This window comes from Lygodium microphyllum, unplaced genomic scaffold (assembly GCF_053477565.2).
Source record: "Lygodium microphyllum isolate KBCC unplaced genomic scaffold, Lygodium_microphyllum_v1.1.10 scaffold_68, whole genome shotgun sequence".
Classification (NCBI taxonomy): Eukaryota; Viridiplantae; Streptophyta; class Polypodiopsida; order Schizaeales; family Lygodiaceae; genus Lygodium; species Lygodium microphyllum.
Window position 1 is genome coordinate 302,501 of NW_028229551.1, and position 7,500 is coordinate 310,000.

At 69.5% G+C, this 7,500-nt stretch overlaps 1 non-coding gene across 1 annotated transcript; it reads right to left on the reverse strand.

The window, feature by feature from the left end:
* Positions 1-7,093: 7,093 nt before the first annotated feature.
* LOC148008768 (5S ribosomal RNA) lies at positions 7,094-7,212 on the reverse strand. The gene has a single exon (XR_015689945.1). It is a non-coding gene; the product is annotated as a 5S ribosomal RNA (ribosomal RNA).
* Positions 7,213-7,500: the final 288 nt, after the last annotated feature.

Consider the following 7,500-nt stretch of genomic DNA (forward strand, 5'->3'; position numbering starts at 1 on the left):
CCCCCCCCCCTCAACATACACCACACCACCCCTCCCCCCCCTTCAAAAATCCCCCCCCCCTCAACACACACCACACCACACCACCCCTCCCCTTCCCCCCCTCCAAATTTCGCCCCCCCCTCAGCACACACCACCCCACCCCCCCCCCCCCAAAAATTCGGCCACCCCCCTCAACACACACCACACCACACCACACCACCCCTCCCCCCCCCCCCCCCGCCCCCAACACACACCACCCCTCCCCCCCCCCCTCAATACACACCTCCCCACCCTTCCCCCCCCCCCTCAACACACACCACCCCACCCCCCCCCTCAACACACACCACACCACACCACCCCTCCCCTTCCCCCCTCCAAATTTCGCCCCCCCCTCAACACACACCGCCCCACGCCTCCCCCCCCCCAAAAATTCGCCCCCCCCCCCCTCAACACACACCACCCCACCCACCCACCCCCAACACACACCACACCACCCCTCCCCCCCCCCTCAACACACAAAACACCACCCCTCCCCCCCCTCAAAAATTCCCCCCCCCCCTCCAAATTTTGCCCCCCCCCCCCCCCAAATAAATTGGCCCCCCCCCTCAACACACACCACACCACACCACCCCTCCCCCCCCTCAAAAATTCCCCCCCGCCCCCCCTCAACACACACCACCCCACACCACACCACCCCTCCCCCCCCCCCCCCCCAACACACACCACCCCATCCCCCCCCCCTCAACACACACCACGCCACCCCTCCCCCCCCCCCTCAAAAATCCCCCCCCCCCTCAACACACACCACCCCTCCCCCCCCCCCTCCAAAATTCGCCCCCCCCCCCCCCCCCCAACACACACCACCCCACACCACCCCTCCCGCCCCCCCCCCCCAAAAATCCCCTCCCCCCCCTCAACACACACCACCCCACCCCCCCCCCCCCCCCGCCTCAAAAATCCTCCCCCCCCCCCCCCTCAACACACACCACACCACCCCTCCCCTTCCCCCCCTCTAAATTTCGCATTCCCCTCAACACACACACCACCCCACCCCTCCCCCCCCTCAAAAATTCCCCCCCCCCTCAACACACACCACACCACACCACCCCTCCCCTTCGTCCCCTCCAATTTTCGCCCCCCCCCCTCAGCACACACCACCCCACCCCCCCCCAAAAATTCGGCCACCCCCCTCAACACACACCACACCACACCACACCACCCCTCCCCCCCCTCCAAAATTTGCCCCCCCCCCCCCCCCGCCCCCAACACACACCACCCCTCCCCCCCGCCAAAAATTCGCGCCCCCTCCCCTCAATACACACCTCCCCACCCTTCCCCCCTCCCCCCTCAACACACACCACCCCACCCCCCCCCTCAACACACACCACACCAACCCTCCCCCCCCCCTCAAAAATCCCCCCCCCCCCCTCAACACACACCATACCACCCCTCCCCTTCCCTCGCTCCAAATTTCGCCCCCCCCTCAACACACAGCACACCACCCCACCCCTCCCCACCCCCCCCAAAAAATTCACCCCCCCCCCCTCCAAATTTCGCCCCTTCCCCCCCCAAAAATTCGCCCCCCCTCCCCCCCCTCAACATACACCACACCACACCACCCCTCCCCCCACCCCCCCTCAACACACACCACACCACTCCCCCCCCCCCCTCAAAAATTCCCCCCCCCCCCCCCCAACACACACCACCCCACCCTCCCCCCTTCTCCCCCCCCCTCCAAAATTCAACCCCCCTCACCATGACATCCCCCCCCACCCATAATACAACACGACGTGACGCGCCCCCCATGACATCCCCCCACCCTCCAATGACACGACACGACGCGACGTGCCCCCCTCTCTCCCTTCACCCTCCACACACACCACACCATGTCACGACGTGCCGCCCCCCCCCCCATGACATCCCCACCCCACCTCCCCATCCATGACACGACACGATGCGACGCGCCCCCCCATGACATCCCCCCCACCCCCCATGACACGACACAACGCGACGTGCCCCCCCCTCCCCCTTCCCCCCTCAACACACACCACATCATGTCGCGACGTGCGGCGCCCCCCCCAATATACACCACACCACACCGTGGACAAAGCCGCATTTTGAAGGGGGGGGCAAATTTCTGAGGGGGGGGGGCGGGGGGAGGCGTGGTGTGGTGTGTGTTGAGATGGGGGGGGTGAATTTTGGAGGGGGGAGGGGTGGTGTGGTGTGGTGTGTGTTGAGGAAGGGGGGGGGGGCGAATTATTGAGGGGGCGTCATGGAGGGTGGGTGGGTGTGTTAAGGGGAGGGGAGCACGTCGCGTCGTGTCAGGCCATGGGGCACGGGGGGGGGGGGGGGGGGGGCAGGGGTGCGTCGCGACATGGTGTGGTGTGTGTTGGGGGGGGGGGGGGGGGCATTGCGTTGGGTGGGTGTGTGTGTTAAGGGGAGGGTGGCACGTCGCATCGTGTCGTGTCATGGGGGGGCGGGGAGGGGGGGAATGTTATGGGGGGGGGGGGGTGGGATGGGGATGTCATGGGGGGGGGGGGCGCGGCACGTCGCGACATGGTGTGGTGTGTGTTGAGGGGGGAAGGGGGGGGGGCGCGTCGCGTCGTGTCGTGTCATGGGGGGGCGCGTCGCGTCGCGTCGTGTCATGGGGGGTGGGGGGGATGTCATGGGGGGGCCGAATTCTTGAGGGGGGGGAGGGGGGGGGTGGTGTGTGTTGAGGGGGGAGGCGAATTTTTGAGGGGGGGACGTCATGGGGGGGGTGCATCGCGTCGTGTCGTTCATGGGGGATGGGGGGGGGGGGGGGGGTTGTCATGTTATGTTGGGGAGGGGGCGCGTCGCGTCATGTCGGGGCATGGTGGGGGGAGGGGGCATCGCGACACCCCGCGTCACCGCCCACGACACGGCACACCCCGCCACCCCACCCCACCGCACCCCCCTACGACGCGGCGCCTCCCCCCCCCCACCCCACCTCGAAAAACCCCGCTCCATCCACAGCACCCCACCACTCCTCCAAAAACGAGGCTCGACCCACCGTGCCCCACCTCACCCCCCCACGACACGGCGCACCCTCCACCCCACCGCACCCCCCCACGATGCCCCCCGCACCCCACCTCGAGAAACCCCGCTCCCTCCACACCACCCCACCACGCCTTCGAAAACCCCGCTCGACCCACCCCACCTCACGTGAGCCCCCCCACGACACGGGACACCCCCCACACCCCACCGCACACCCCCACGACACGGCGCGTATCCCCCACCCCCCCTCACCCCACGTCGAAAAACCCCGCACGACCCACCCAACCCCGCGTCACTCCCCCATGACACGGCACACCCCCCCACCCCACCGCACCCCCCCACGACGCCCCCCCCGCACCCCACCTCAAAAAACCCCGCTCCCTCCACGCCACACCACAAATGCCTCCGAAAACCCCGCTCGACCCACCCCACCCCGCGTCACCCCCCCACGACATGGCGCACCCCCCACCCCACCGCACCCCCCACCCCACCGCACCCCCCAACGATGCCGCCCTGCACCCCACCTCGAAAAACCCCGCTCCCTCCACAGCACCCCGCCACGCCTCCGAAAACCCCGCTCGACCCACCCCACCTCGCGTCAGCCCCCCACGACACGGCACACCCCCCACACCCCACCGCACCCCCCCACGACGCGGCGCATATCCCCCCCTGCACGCCACCTCAAAAAACCCCACTCGACCCACCCAACCCCGCGTCACTCCCCCAGGACACGGCGCACCCCCCCACCCCACCGCACCCCCCCACGACGCCCCCCTGCACCCCACATCGGAAAACCCCGCTCCCTCCACACCACCCCAACACGCCTCCGAAAACCCCGCTCGACCCACCCCACCTCGTGTCAGCCCCCCCACGACACGGCAAAAACCCCCCCACCCCACCGCACCCCCCCACGATGCGGTGCATATCCCCCCCCCCGCACCCCACCTCGAAAAACCCCGCTTGACCCACCCCACTCCGCATCACCCCCCCACGACACGGCGCACCCCCCCACCCCACCTCGAAAAACCCCGCTCCCTCCACGCCACACCACCACGCCTCCGAAAACCCCGCTCGACGCATCCCACCCCGCGTCTCCCCCCCACGACATGGCGCACCCCCCCACGACGCCCCCCCGCACCCCACCTCGAAAAACCGCGCTCCCCCCACAGCACCCCACCTCTCCTCCAAAAACCCCGCTCGACCACCCCCACCCCGCGTCACCCCCCACGACACAGCGCACCCCCCCACGACGCCCCCCCGCACCCCACCTCGAAAAACCCCGCTCCCTCCACAGCACCCCACCTCTCCTCCAAATACCCCGCTTGACCACCCCAACCCCACGTCACTCCCCCATGACACGGCGCACCCCCCCACCCCACCGCACCCCCCCAGGACGCCCCCCCGCACCCCACCTCGAAAAACCTCGCTCCCTCCACACCACCCCGCCACGCCTCCAAAAACCGCGCTCGACCCAGCCCACCCCGCGTCACGGCGCACCCCCCCACGACGCCCCCCCCCCACCCCACCTCGAAAAACCGCGCTCCATCCACAGCACCCCACCTCTCCTCCAAAAACCCCGCTCGACCCACCCCACCCCGGGTCACCCACCACGACACGGCGCACCCCCCCACCCCACCGCACCCCCCCACGACGCCCCCCGCACCCCACCTCGAAAAACCGCGCTCCCCCCATAGCACCCCACCTCTCCTCCAAAAACCCCGCTCGACCACCCCCACCCCGCGTCACCCCCCACGACACGGCGCACCCCCCCACGACGCCCCCCCCGCACCCCACCTCGAAAAACCCCGCTCCCTCCACAGCACCCCACCTCTCCTCCAAAAACCCCGCTCGACCACCCCAACCCCGCGTCACTCCCCCATGACACGGCGCACCCCCCCACCCCACCGCACCCCCCCACGACGCCCCCCCCGCACCCCACCTCGAAAAACCCCGCTCCCTCCACAGCACCCCGCCACGCCTCCAAAAACCGCGCTCGACCCAGCCCACCCCGCGTCACGGCGCACCCCCCCACGACGCCCCCCCCCCCCACCCCACCTCGAAAAACCGCGCTCCATCCACAGCACCCCACCTCTCCTCCAAAAACCCCGCTCAACCCACCCCACCCCGCGTCACCCACCACGACACGGCGCACCCCCCCACCCCACCGCACCCCCCCACGATGCCCCCCCGCACCCCACCTCGAAGAACCGCGCTCCCCCCACAGCACCCCACCTCTCCTCCAAAAACCCCGCTCGACCACCCCCACCCTGCGTCACCCCCCACGACATGGCGCACCCCCCCACGACACCCCCCCCCGCACCCCACCTCGAAAAACCCCGCTCCCTCCACAGCACCCCACCTCTCCTCCAAAAACCCCGCTCGACCAACCCAACCCCGCGTCACTCCCCCATGACACGGCGCACCCCCCCCACCCCACCGCACCCCCCCACGACGCCCCCCCCCCCCGCACCCCACCTCGAAAAACCCCGCTCCCTCCACAGCACCCCGCCACGCCTCCAAAAACCGCACTCGACCCACCCCACCCCGCGTCACGGCGCACCCCCCCACCCCACCGCACCCCCCCACGACGCCCCCCCCACCCCACCTCGAAAAACCGCGCTCCATCCACAGCACCCCACCTCTCCTCCAAAAACCCCGCTCGACCCACCCCACCCCGCGTCACCCCCCCACGACACGGCGCACCCCCCCACCCCACCGCACCCCCCCACGATGCCCCCCCCGCACCCCACCTCGAAAAACCCCGCTCCCTCCACGTCACACCACCACGCCTCCGAAAACCCCGCTCGACCCACCCCACCCCGCGTCACCCCCCCACGACGCCCCCCCGCACCCCACCTCGAAAATCCCCGCTCCCTCCACAACACCCCGCCACGCCTCCGAAAACCCCGCTCGACCCACCCCACCCCGCGTCACCGGCCACGACACGGCACACCCCCCCACAACGCCCCCCCCGCACCCACCTCGAAAAACCCTGCTCCCTCCACGCCTCCAAAAACCCCGCGTCACCCCCCCACGACACGGCGCACCCCCCCACGACGCCCCCCCGCACCCCACCTCGGAAAACCCCGCTGCCTCCACAGCACCCCGCCACGCCTCCGAAAACCCCACTCGACCCACCCCACCCCGCGTCACCCCCCACGACACGGCGCACCCCCCCACCCCACCGCACCCCCCCCCGCACCCCACCTCGAAAAACCCCGCTCCCTCCACGCCACCCCGCCACGCCTCCGAAAACCCCGCTCGACCCACCCCACCCCGCGTCACCCCCCCACGACGCCCCCGCGCACCCCACCTCGGAAAACCCGCTGCATCCACACCACCCCACCCCGCATCACGGCACACCCCACCGCACCCCCCCTCGACGCGGCGCATCCCCCCGCACCCCACCTCGAAAAACCCCGCTCCATCCACATGACCCCGCCACGCCTCCAAAAACCCCGCTCGACCCACCCCACCCCGCGTCACCCCCCCACGACACGGCACACCCCTCCACCCCACCGCACCCCCCGACGACGCGGCGCATCCCCCGCGCACCCCACCTCCAAAAACCCCGCTCGACCCAGGGCACGTCACCTCACCCCCCCACGACATGGCACACCCTCCCTCCTAAGAAATCCCGCTCCGCAATGACACGACACACACACCCCACTGCACACGACCCCCTCCCGCGACATGGAACCTTCCACCCCCCGACGGACCTCCTCAAGAAACCCCCCCACGACATGGCACCCCCCCGCGACATGGCACACCCTCCCTCCTCAGAAATCCCCGCTCCAAAAACCCGCCCGCGCAACATGGCACGCCCTCCCTCCTCGGAAAACCCCGCTCCACCGAACCCCCCCACAACATGGCACACCCTCCGCTCCCAAAATACCTCGCATCTTGAGGAGGGGGTATCACGTGAGAGCGAGGCAGAGGGAGGGGCCAGGCACGACGTACGCAAAGACAATTGCGACGAGGAGAGGAGGCGCCGCGTCACGGCAAGGCGAGGGGGTTTCCTACCACGATGTCAGCGTTGGAGAGTCGAGACGTGATCCGAGGGGATTTCCATGCCACGGTCTCGAAACAAGCATGCAAAAGGGTGCAGCACCAGGACTTCCCGGGAGGTCACCCATCCCAGTACTGTTCTGGCCCAAGCGCCCTTAACTGCGGAGTTCTGATGGGATCCGGTGTATTAGCGCTGGTGTGACCGCACCACAAACACAAAGGAATTCCAAAGAGCTCTTGTATACTCGGAAAGTGGCACGAGAGAGCTCAAGAGCGAGGCATGGCGGCATGCCATGCCGCTCATGCCACGGATGACGCGACTAAACGCGAACCGTAAACCCCGCGCACATGGAGGCGACTCACAAAAGATTGAATGCCGCCGTCGCGTGCCATTTCTAACACGAAGGGAAAGCATCCACGTGAAGAGCACCCCGTGCACACATAGGCGACGACGTAGAAAAGATCGAGCCGCAGAATACGTGCCACGGAGGACACGCG